The following is a 12,764-nucleotide window of genomic DNA, read 5'->3' on the forward strand; positions in this document are numbered from 1 at the left end:
AAAACTGAGGGTAGGGAAAGGTCACGTTTGCAAAATTGCTTCTTCCCCTCTCCTCCTTTATTAGAAGCGTGTTGCCATGGTGACGTGAAGAGGGCTGAACTTGGAGGTCCGTGAAAGGCGCTGCAAATTGGAGAAGGCTTAACCTATAGGAACCGTTGCTAAAATTATTTTTGTGAATGGAGTTGAGAGGCCGCCCCATCTACTCTCACGCGGAGGCCTGTTGAATCTCTTGAGGGTCCTTCCACTGGCCACTTGGCTCTTTGTTTCCCTCTGTCGTGCTGAGGGGATCCCAAGCCTTGGCGCCACAGAAGGAGCGTCTCATGCGATATCCTGGGTTCCTTCCGGCTGTACATTTCTGGACCTCTACAGTGACTTCGGGGCATTTTTTAGGGGTTCTTTTTCTGTTTAGGGCATGAAAATGTAGAAATATAAACTCATATATAGAGAGATGTATTTTTCAAATCGGTGCACCTGCTTTAAGCGTCTTTAGAGGTTTCCTGCTTGTCCATGAAGACACAGAACAGTGAGCTGTGGGGAGCAACCCGGATACAGCTCTGAAGGTGCTTGTTGCTCAGCCCTCCTCCGCTGCCACCCCTCCACTTCCACGCACGCTCCACGGAAGTCCCCTTGTGTGGCCGCATATCATCTAAACAAAGAACCAATTCTGGGTCTTTGAAGTTTACTGCCTAAAGACAGATATCTGCGATGTATGTATTAATAACGAGAATGGATTTGAAGGTTTACGGAAAAGAATTAACTACATATAGTAGAAAAAAAAAGAAAGAAAAGAAAAAGTTTCGTGTTTAATTAACTTTTGTTTTAACTCATCCTTTGAAGGGGGTGCAAATAAAGAAAACTCAGACAGGGGCGCCTGGGTGGCTCAGTCGGTTAAGCGTCCAACTTCAGCTGAGGTCACATCACGATCTCGCAGTCCGTGAGTTCGAGCCCTGCGTCGGGCTCTGGGCTAACGGCTCAGAGCCTGGAGCCTGCTTCCGATTCTGTGTCTCCCTCTCTCTCTGCCCCTCCCCCATTCATGCTCTGTCTCTCTCTGTCTCAAAAATAAATAAACGTTAAAAAAAAATTTTTTTTTTTTTTTTTTAAAAAGAAGACTCAGACAAAGAGGGAAGGAAAAACCGAACAGGAAAAAACGACCGGGACTCTGGAATGTCATGGCTAGAGGGGAAAGGGACAGTCAACATGATGGCTCATTTCCATGGGACCAAGAAGTTAAGGCAGGATGAAAAATTGTTTCTGAAGTTTACTTATTTATTTAGAGAAAGAGAGTCGGGGAGGGGCAGAGAGAGAGAGAGAGATAGAGAAAGAATCCCAAGCAGGCTCCATGCTGTCAGCACAGAACCGGATGCGGGGCTTGAACCCACCAAGCTGTAAGTTCTTGACCTGAGCTGAAATCAAGAGTCAGACGCTTAACTAAGTCACCCAGGTGCCCCCAGGGTGAAAAGTTCTAACGTAGAAGGTGAACAAAAGGGAGACAAAGGTAAATTGATATTTATATGAAACTGCTGGTTATACAAGTGAGAGAAACAAAACCTGGACAATTCTAAATGGATTTTTAAAAGGTGCTTTTTTTTAAATGATAGCACCCAATTATTTCTTCATAATAATGTTCTTATGCAAGACAAGTAGAGAGGATAATTAAATCATGAAACAACAGTATTACATATACTCATTAAGAGTGGAGTCTTAAGTTAGCTTAATTTGAGTCAGGAGCTAAGGCACAGGTCTTTAACGCTGGTTAACTTCACAGGAAGACGACCTGTGTGTAAAGAATCACATTTCCCGACTTGGGACTGAAAACCTGGTGTTAAAAGTAATCAGCAACTTTGAATATTTATCAAAATCCATATTTTCATGTATTTAATGGATCCCTAACAAGTAAGGTAAGAATATCTTCATCTTTGCATCATCAAGTTTAATGAGATTGGAAATTATTAAAATAGGTCTTGGTGGTAGCTGATGCTTCTTGGGAACACCCTAAAAATGTAAGAGATCGTAAGACAAAATGAAAGTCTTTTGCCCTTTGCAAAAAAAAATCACACCACTAATGACACAAAGGCATAAGAAAATTGGGGCCTGTGCTGAATGTAAGCAAAGAACTATTTTGTTGAAGGGCGCTGTGCATAATGTTAACCTACACCATGGAATTGGCTACTGCAAGACGGGTGTGTCCCAAAGGCATAAAATTTAAGGGAGTCCGGCGTCAGAAGTGCGAGGGCAGAAAGAATGTAGTGGTCTTTGAGCCTCACTGACTCTGTCATCTGAAATCATTTCTTATTTTAGATATTTAAAAACGGCCCATCCCAAGGCTCTAAGGAAATATGCAAAGGGTGGAAAGGAACACATCGACATGAGGTCACCCAATACGTGCTTGTAAACAAATACTTCATCGGAAAACAGGAAACACAGTGAACCTCTTCTAGAACACGGCTTGCTGGCAGAGAGGGATGCCCGAGGGGGTGGGGGGCGGGGCAGGAAGCACCAGCTACGTCAGCTGACTGCGTGTACAGTCTCTGCCCCGCAGAACATGAGCGCAGCTTCCATCCAGACTCTCTCAGCTCGTCCCGGAGACCAGGCGGACTGTTCGCGGGAAAACCACCACGGTATCGAAATTGCCACTGGAGGAAAACACTCTCTGTACAAGAGAGAACAACCGGCAAGAGCTCTAGGAAAACGGAATGCACCGAAGGCTCCTCCATATGAAGTCCAAAGCCAGGAAAGGATGGTGTGGTCGAACTTCAGCCCCTTCCGAAACTTCCTCCAATGTTACTGGGGTCCAGCTTAGGAAAGCGACTGGTGAGAGGGGCGTGCCTTGGACTTCTGTCCCACGTACCTTGTGCTCTCGCGCAGACATTCACTTCTCCTCCCCAGCTTTCGAGATCAAGGAGTCAATGCAGGAGAGAACTTGCTGGGAGAGGCAGGCGCCGGGCTGACTCAAAGGTGCAGGAGAAATTTCAGGCCAGTCGACATCCACTCCCCTTTACAAATGCCCACAGTCAATCCCTCCTTTGATGGCTCCGCTAACCCCCTCAGGTAGGTCTCCAGCACCGGCACTTACAGAGCCTGGCACTGGCTGGTACCCGGCAGGACTAGGCTCCGGGAGGCAGGAGAGGCCATCCACCCCGGCGTCCGCACATGGCATGCACTGCACGGGAAGCCATGGGTTGCAGCCCCACTGCCAGTAACTGCCTGTAGCACTGTGGAGCTGTCTGAACCAACCTGGCGCTCTGCTTCCTCATTCTGGGAACAGGGAAAGGGCTGCACTGTGGCTCCAAACCAACATACTGAGGAGGCCGATGATATGAACTCTGTACGAGGAGTGCTCTGCAAACCAAAATACTAAGGACGTCAATATGAATTCTGTATGAGGAGTGCTCTGCAAACCAACATACTGAGGACGCCAATGATATGAACTCTGTACGAGGAGTGCTCTGCAAACCAACATACTGAGGACGCCGATGATACGAACTCTGTACGAGGAGTGCTCTGCAAACCAACATACTGAGGACGCCGATGATACGAACTTTGTACGAGGAGTGCTCTGCAAACCAACATACTGAGGACGCCGATGATATGAACTTTGTACGAGGAGTGCTCTGCAAACCAACATACTGAGGACGCCGATGATATGAACTTTATATGAGTGGTGCTCTGCAAACCAACATACTAAGGGCGCTGCTATTAGCTCTGTACAAAGAGTGCTCTGCAAACCAATATACTAAGGACACCAATGATATTAACTCTGTATGATATTAACTCTGTACGAGGAGTGCTCTGCAAACCAACATACTAAGGATGCCGATGATATTAACTCTACGAGGAGTGCTCTGCAGCCCATGCTCGTCAAATCTCTTACTGCACCATCACACCATCTTTTTACCTGTTTCTCAGTCCTGTTTTCTGGATGGGGAAACTGAGGCTTAGAGAGAATGCATGTACATAATGAGTCAACTGCAAATCCACATCTTACTCAAAACCCCGATGAGGACTCCATTTTTATTTCGAATTTTACATTTCTGGGCTCTGAAAGTGCTACTATACGGTGTATCTTTCTCATGTTTATTTAAAAATAGACAGAGGCCCCTGAATGGCTCAGGCATGAAGTGTCTGACTCTGGATTTTGGCTCAGGTCATGATCTCATGGTTCATGGGACTGAGCCCTGTCTTGGGCTCTGCACTTAACGGCACATGGAGCCTGCTTAGGATTCATTCTCTCTCTCTCTCTCTCAAAACAAACAACCAACCTTAAAAAAGACCATTTTGGTAAAATAAAATGGATGCTGTTTTGACAGGCTCCTTGCATGGCTGGGGGCGGGAAGGAGTTCAGGAGCAGGAGTCACCGCCATCCCCCTCGGTCACTGCTGCAGGCTGGCCTGTGTGGAGGAGGGGGCTCCTCAGTTCCCCCGTCCTGCAAAGTGGGATGAGGGAAGGGCTGACCACCTGCGGGGCAGGTCACCACTAACTGCTCTCTGCCAGATGGGGACAAAGCGCACGCACACACACAGTATTCCGGGGTCCTACGACCCACAGTTCACCATCGTCATCACCACCAACTGAACCTGCTTGACACTTTACAGTTTACAACGCACCCTTTTCGTGGTGAGCTGAGATGTTGCGTCCTCATTTCGAAAGGTGGGATTTTCAAAGCCACTCAGCGGCCGAATCAGCCTCAGCCACAGACAGTTCCTCTCCCACTGCGTGGGCCCTGGGCTCAGCCCTCTGGGTCTGCCGTCCTGATAGGGATCCCAGGATCTCGGGCAGCTCTGCGATGAGGGCACAGAGAGAGCCCTGGGGAGGGTGTGTGAGCCTCTCTGTCCAGCCTCATCCCTGGAAGCCGGAGGGGAAGATGAGGGGCTAATCAAGTTCTCTGAGCCCCACACTCTCTCTTCTCTCAAAGGCAGAGAGCTTTCTCAAATGGAGCAAAGCAATTTCTTTGCCAAGAGAGCTTTCAAGTTCACCTTCAGAACAGCATTTCTGCTCTGCAGAGAGCCAAAAAGAGGAACACCTTCCCTGAAAGAAAATAAATAAGGAGAGAGAAAGTATCTAGGGCCCCAATTTTCCCCCAATAGGATCTGAGTGCCTGGCACCTGGGATTCAGTGTCCCCCACCTCTCCCCCGACCCTCGGCCCCCCAAACAATGACGCAGGTGTGGGGAGGCTGCTGCAGAGGCCGACAACGTGGCACGCTCCCTCTCTAGCACCCCCAGGAGAGTTCCGGGTGCTGGAGAAGAAACGCCACCCCTTCGTTTCTGGGTTACGTGGGGGCCTTAGGAGCCGGCCTTGCCCATGAGTAGCTCTCTTGATGTGAACACGTTCCACAGACCACCCACCCCCCTCCTAAGACTCTGCAGACTGCCGCTAAAATGCCAGTATGATCAGACAGAATAAAAACCATTATGAGGGGCGCCTGGGGGGCTCAGTCGGTTGAGCGTCCGACTTTGGCTCGGGTCGTGATCTCACGGTTCGTGGGTTCGAGCCCTGCGTCGGGCTCCGTGCTGACAGCGCAGAGCCTGGAGCCTGCTTCGGATTCTGGGTGTCCTCCTCTCTCTGCCCCTCCCCTGCTTGTGCTCTCTCTCTGTCTCTCAATAATAAATAAACGTTAAAAAACAACAACAAAAAAAAACCATTATGAGAAAAATCCCAGTCGCCTGGACGTAATGTACCAGGAAGCCATCGAGTGCCCAAGGGGGACTCCAGGGAAGAGACACCATGTACTTTGGGAAAAGGGCAGCGAGGTAGGGGTGCCCTCCGTGAGCAGGGACCCGGGGTAAGGTTCCGGGGGACACAGCCAGTCCTCTGCCCAGTGCCCTCGGAGCTCTGTGCGCCCATCCACGGGCCTGCCCCAGCGGCTCCCGTCAGGGGTCTGCCTTCTACCAGTCCCGGGGAGCTGCAAGTGCCTCGGGGTGGCCTGGGCCCATCTCTGAGTCGGAGGGCACGTATGAAAGCCCAGTCCCCTGGTCTCAGGTGGGGACAAATGCTGAGGTGAAACTTATGTCCAGTGGCCCCATGGAATCAGAATGAAGGCAGCCTCCGTGGGACTCTGCCTGAGGTCCCACTCTCGTTTGGCGTTCGCCCCTTCCACGCCCCACACCCCCACCACCCTCCCTACGAGCTTCCCCTGGGAGCACTTCCTCAATAAACTACTGGCACCCAAATCCTCCCCTCCAGGTGGGCTTCCACAGGACCCCCCCACCCCCCACCCCCAGGGAATGGGGCTCCCCCGATGAGGCAGGGGCGAGACAGGTCTATATCCACTCTTCAATTTTCACTTCCGGCCTCCTGTAGAACAAAGCTGGGAATTAAAGCTTAGAATCTAGAGTCGTCCGTGCAGCTGGACGAAAACGGCCCCTTCTGACACAGCAGCTTTGCTTACTTGTGCACTGAGTCAAATTCACGGCTAAGGACTCATCTGGTGCCGTTGCCTAACACGTGTGGGCAGGAGGGCTGGAAACGGCTGCTCTTTTTCTCCACGGTGATTAGTATTATTTGCATAAATCTGCAGAGGCACTTGCCACGAAGAAATAAAGCGTCCACCTAAGCGGCGCATGAAAATCGGCATAATGTCAACCAAAAGAGGAGATTAGAAAGGAAAGTGTCGCCAGAAATGTTAGCTTATCCATCTTCATTCTTCCCCTTCAACACTGTTTGCTGCTGCGTATATCACATTTGCATAATTAAATCGCTGGGAGCTTGTGTTTTAATCTGGATGCAAAGTGTGTATTATTTCGACCGTGTAAAAAAATATTTGATGTCTGATTGAGTTTTTGATGCTCACTCTACAAATTACCAAAGACAGACAAATAGTTTGGTTTTTCCATTCCCTTCCCCCCCCCCCCCCCGCCCTGCCCCAAGCTATTTGACCATGAAGAGTGTAGATATTACTAGAAGGTTATGGGTAGACTAGTGCACACAGATTTGGGCCTTGAAGGGGCCGTGGGGCGTAGGGGACGCGCCCCGGTCAGCCCGCCCGCGTCCCAGGGTCTTACTTTGGCTTTGCCACCAGTTTGCTGTGTGATGTTGGGTGGGGGCCATTTCTCTCTTTCTCGTTCAGTTCGAGAAATATCTATTGATGTCTACTCTGGGCCAGTAAGGGACTAACTAGATCTACACTGTCCAATACGGTAGTGACTAGCCACATGGGGCTATTTAAGTATAAAGCTAAATTAATTAAAATTACATAAAATTAACATTCAGTTCCTCAGCTCCACCAGACACGTTTGAAGAGCTCAGCAGCCACCTACTACGATGGTTACTCTATTGGACGGTACAGATCTACAACATTTCCAAGTGGAGAAAGTTCCACTGGACAGTGCTGAGCTAGATGGTCTCTAAGGGTCCCATCTTCGTCTCTAATGTGCTATGATTAAAATGATACAAAAATGAGCCCAAGTTCATACTGGGCTTTGCAGCGCAACGCTGAAGCTTCTGCCATTTTATGGGTGTTCCCCGGGAGGCCTTTACAGACTGGGTGGGGCTGAGGGGCAACCACAGGGGACAGAGGGACAGCTTTCTCCAAATTAGGGCCTCCCAGGAGGAGACAGGCATATGCACAATCAGTTCACCAGTGTGGGGGCTAAGAATGGTTCCTAATCTGAGTACAGGATTGGCCGCCTCAAATTTCCAAACGGAAGCCCGTCTGTTATGTCATCCCACTGCTGGGAGTAGCCCAGGCCGCCGTCATAACTGCTGTTCCGTCTGGATCATGTTCTTCAGCACGTGAGTTAATTCTCCCGCCAGTGCTGTTGTTACACCATCAAGGTGTTAACACAGGCAGGGCTATGTTTCAGCATAGGCAGCAAGAGAAGAACAGGAAGACTGAACTGGGGTTTACCTTATATGGCCAGCCCCTGGGATGGTGTGAGAGTTTATGTTATTTTTCAACAAATATTCACTTGGGTTTTGCCATGTGGCTTGAGTTGGCCTCACAGGGTAGAGATGTGTCCCATCTCCTTGATCTTGGGCCTGAGCATGTGACTTGATTTGGCCAACGGGGCGTCCGTGGACGAGACACAGGCAGAAGCCTGGAATGTAGTCGCATGAACGGTTTGGACTTCTGTGCTTCACTAGCATGAAAGGACCCACTTCTGGCTGGTTCACTGGCCTTGAGGAGTGGAGCTGAGCTGGATCCACCCTGTGGGCAGGCCGAGCCTACCTGAGCCTAGCCTAGATCGGTGGAACCCAGAGAACCCGCAATCATATGATCAAGAAATAAATGCTTATTGGTGCAACGCGACGAAGCTCAGGGTGGTTTGTTATGTTATTACGTTATTGTGTTATGTTATTGTGGCAACAGCTGACTGTGACCCATGATGCGAGAAGGGAGGGCCAGGCCTGGTGTGGGGAAAGGACACGGTCTGAGGCTGTGATTTTGGGAAGTAACTGAGCTCTCCTGAGGAGCTGGTCTGGCAGCACCATATTAAGCACGGTGAAGACAGACCAGGTAAGTTATGACAACCACAGACCCACATGGACCGGCAGAAGCCTGCTCAGACCAGAACAGCAACTCAAAAAGGGAAACGTGGATGTTGAAACCACCTCTATCACTAGATTATAACTTTGCTTTCTTTAAATGTTTATTTATTTTGAGAGAGAAAGAGGGAGAAAGAAGGGGAGGGCCAGAGAGGGGGGAGAGAGAGAATCCCAAGCAGGCTGTCAATGCAGAGCCAAAGGCAGGGCTTGATCTCACAAATGGTGAGATCGTGACCTGAGCTGAAATCAAGAGTGGGACTCCTAACTGACTGAGCCACCCAGGCGCCCCCAGAGCTTTGGTTTCATGAAAGACCTACATGCCCCAGCAACCCTCGTCAGGCATATTATTTTCCTCTGTTGCAAATCTGTTGTAACTGTAAGGGAAAGGGGAAGCTGAAACTAACCTCCTTCCTCAAAATCTTCGTTTTGTGATCACCAGAGACCCCTGGGCACAAAAGCACCGGCTTGTCGCTGTGTCTACTGTAGGACAGACCCACAAAGCCACACGGGAATGGCAGCCATGAGCTGGGACAAACGACACCACAGCCATCCTGCAGGCTCTGTGGGAGGAAACACCGCTAAGTGGCCCCACGTGTCACTGTCCCGCGAAGGATGATGTTTGTCTCTCAGAGGATCAACACGGGCAACTAGACGAATGGCAGCAAGGTACTTGAGGGTTTGCTTATGCTCTTTTAGAAATGAAACAGACCCTGAAACCTCTGTAGAACTGTCTCCCACAGAAGAACGTTCCCTGAACTGTTCATAAACAAATTTTGCCATATTAAAAGCCAAACAAGCACAAAACTTTAGCTGATGTGTTTCACTTGGGTGATTGGGGGAGAAAACAAGTTTGAATATGGTTTGTGCTATGATGGTTTCATAAAGTTTCTCTGCCCCCGTTTGAGGGCTGGGTCAGCGGTGAGTACAGAATCATAAGGGGAACGCGCATTAATGAGCTGAGGGCCGAGAATCAAATTTCCCTACTTGAGCTGTCGTGCAAGGGGACGGGCTAATGCGCCCAGTCATATCCGAAATGCACAGCCACGGGCTCCTTGACAGCCATGGGCAAGCGTGCACAAGAGACAGGAAGAGGCCTGCCCGCCAAGCTGCTGGACTTGCGCTACAATCGAATGCTTCCCTGCCGCGTCTCTGTGGAGCCCGAGGTTTCTACTAGATTTCCCTTGTCTACGTTGCAATCAAAGCTGATTTAGGGGCTCCTAATAATTAGGATGTTGCTACTGTTATTAGAGCTAACGTCATACAAGAAATACGCAAGCAGCCACTGCCTAATAAAGAGCCAAATGAACAAAAAAGTAAACCACCGAAGGGCTGTGGTCTTGTTTTAATGTGAATCCTCACAGGTTCCCATGGCATTGTAATCGTGTAGAACAATGAATAAGCCTGTGTCACCGTGGAAGCTTCTCCTACAGCCTAACGCTCATTAGCTTTTTGTTTCCCACCCCAGCCAGTGAGGAGACTACTGGGGACAGAATGGGAGTGAGGAGCCACAGCAGGGCTGGTGTGCTCTTCTCTGGGCTTTTACACAGCTCACAGGAAGGACAGCTACTCACCTGGACAGCACTTGGGGCATGTGATATTACCTTTGGTGTTTAAACACTTTAAAAAAGATAACACCCGTTGATGCCCGAGTTCGTTAAGTTCGTATAGATTTGCCTGTAGTGTTCTTTCCTCTCACAGCATCACAGCACTGTTGGGAGCTGGGCCAGCTCTGGGGAGAAGGCGAACCTTCTGGCCTCCAGCAACTCATCAGAACCACGCTAAAGCTGGAAGCCCCTCCACGTTCGGGCAAGAGGCAGGGCCTGTAGGAATCAAGGGGCAGTTTCCCTCCACGCTTCCCCGTGATTTGGGGCATGTAAGCCCAGAGATCCTCAGTGGCCCTACGCAAAGCACAGATTAAAAAAAAAAATTTTTTTTCAATGTTTATTCATTTTTGAATAAAAGACAGAGAGACAGGGGTGGGGCGGAGAGAGAGGGGGACACACAATCGGAAACAGGCTCCAGGCTTTGAGCTGTCAGCACAGAGCCCGGCGCAGGGCTCGAACCCATGAACCGCAAGATGATGACCTGAGCCGAAGTCAGGTGCTTAACCAGCTGGGCCCCCCAGGCGCCCCGACAAAGCACAGGTCGTGATCCGGCTCCCTCAAGAGGAAGCAAGGAGGGTCCTGTGGGCACCTGGGACTGCACATGGCAAGCTTGGTGGCCAGCCTTCTACCCAGGGCCATCTCCTCGCCCGACCTCCTGGGCCCACTAGCCTGAGATCTGTAAGGTCTCACCCATGCTCAGGAACTACCCTGTGGGGTCCGGGACGCTTGTGTGCACCACTATCATATGCCCTCCCACGCTGCATTTGTAATAATTTAGCACAAGTCTCTCTTCCCCATCAGGCTTCGAGCTCCTTGTGGGCAAGGGGACTTTACTCAAACTTTACTTCCAGGGCCTGGCTCAATCCCCTACAGGAATTCCATTCTTTCTCCTCCTCCTTCTTTCCCCTGTCCTTCCTCCCTCTGGATGTTTGGATGTCCTCTATGTATGCTCTATGCACTCTGCCATAGACCATGCAGTCTCCACGGAGGAACTAAACATAGCAATGCCATGAAATGCTACAACGGGGTAGGCATAAGATGTTACCCCACGCTAGTCGGAAAAGGCTGTCAGCTGAGACCTACAGGGAGAGCAGGGATGTGCCGTGGGAAGGATGGGAGGACAGGAGGTGGAGCAGAGACGGAACACGGCTCCAGGTGGAGGGGACAGCTGGAAGGCAAGCAAAAGCACGGCCAATGAGGGTAACTGCTGGTGGCCACAGTGGCCGCGGTGAGAGCACAAAGAGAAGCTATGGAGACTCGCCCATGGGCTTAAGCCAGGCAGTCTGGTGCCTTCCCCAGAGGCTCCTTCCTGCCACCTTCTACATGACCCGCTGCTCTCTAGCAGACACATCATGACAGTCAGGATTTCATTTTACCTGCCTCTCCAAAGTCCCCAGTGTCGTACTCATGCCTCACAAGGAACGCTAGGCTTCTTCGTAAAGAGCATGAACCCTACCCTTTCCTGCACATTGAGGTCCCTGGTTCTCTTTCTCTGCACAAGGTGAGCTCAGCAAACACTGGCTCTTTTCTTCCTTTTTTTATTCGAGAGAGAGAGAAAAAGAGAGAGAGTGCGCACGCAAGCAGGGGAGAGGGGCAGTGGGAGAGAGAGGGAATCTTAAGCAGGCTCCACGCTCGGCATGCAGCCCGACACGGGGCTAGATCCCACAACCCTGGGATCGTGACCTGAGCCAAAACCAAGAGTCGGACGCTCAAATCGACTGAGCCACCCAGGTGCCCCTGGATGTTCATTTTCATGGTTGGTGACTTTCCGTAACAACTACAAGATAAATAAGAAGTATTCTTTCGTGTGTGCTGTGGAAAATAAATCTGAAGTGAATTCATTGAAAAACACGCCAGTAAGTAGAGCTCCTATATCCTTGGGTTCTCTTGTTCTAAAATAACTCATTTAAAAAACCATTTGCCAAGTAGTTTTAAGTATACATCATTGAACATGACAAAAGAATGCGAGCCAATCATCTGCATTTGAGGGCTCTGTCACATATAGACTCCTTGCTTTTTCTGATGAGCTTCCAACTTTTCTAATGGCTTAAAAATAACCTATAATACATGAGTCATTACTCAGGATTTATCTTCAAAGAACTCCAATTACAGAATTCAGTCACTAGAATCCCCCCCTTTTAAACACAGGAACAAGTATTCAGGGAAAAAAAAATCACAGAGTTCACAAGTAAAGATTTCCATTTTTTTTTCTGAACAGAACAGGCATTAAATACAAATGCCATCACTGCGGCTCTGGGTTCAAAGGCACAGTGCATCGGCTTTAAGATTCATCCTGGTAGGAGACTCAGTCCAAAGTCACACACGTGCTAAGTAGGCCTGTCATGTGTATATACTGCTTTCAAGTGTTTAGTACGCAAGATGTCCTTTCGTTTTTGGGTGAATCATAAAATAAAGAATTCTTTGGGGCGCCTGGGTGGCGCAGTCGGTTAAGCGTCCGACTTCAGCCAGGTCACGATCTCGCGGTCCGTGAGTTCGAGCCCCGCATCGGGCTCTGGGCTGATGGCTCAGAGCCTGGAGCCTGTTTCTGATTCTGTGTCTCCCTCTCTCTCTGCCCCTCCCCCGTTCATGCTCTGTCTCTCTCTGTCCCAAAAATAAATAAACGTTGAAAAAATAATAATAAAATAAAATAAAATAAAATAAAATAAAATAAAATAAA

The 12,764-nt window shown here is 49.6% G+C and overlaps 1 protein-coding gene and 1 long non-coding RNA gene across 6 annotated transcripts in view; one reads left to right on the top strand and one right to left on the bottom strand.

Annotated features, from left to right (window-relative positions):
- The window catches only part of ULK4 (unc-51 like kinase 4), a 586,637-nt gene that overhangs the window by 72,665 nt on the left and 501,208 nt on the right, over positions 1-12,764 (bottom strand). The gene's annotated exons all lie outside the window — the stretch shown is intronic.
- On the top strand, positions 8,092-9,287 carry LOC121033514 (uncharacterized). Its single transcript, XR_005791955.1, has 2 exons — positions 8,092-8,454; positions 8,923-9,287. It is a non-coding gene; the product is annotated as an uncharacterized LOC121033514 (long non-coding RNA).

This window comes from Herpailurus yagouaroundi, unplaced genomic scaffold (genome assembly GCF_014898765.1).
Source record: "Herpailurus yagouaroundi ecotype Mexico unplaced genomic scaffold, PumYag 159, whole genome shotgun sequence".
NCBI classification, from domain to species: domain Eukaryota; kingdom Metazoa; phylum Chordata; class Mammalia; order Carnivora; family Felidae; genus Herpailurus; species Herpailurus yagouaroundi.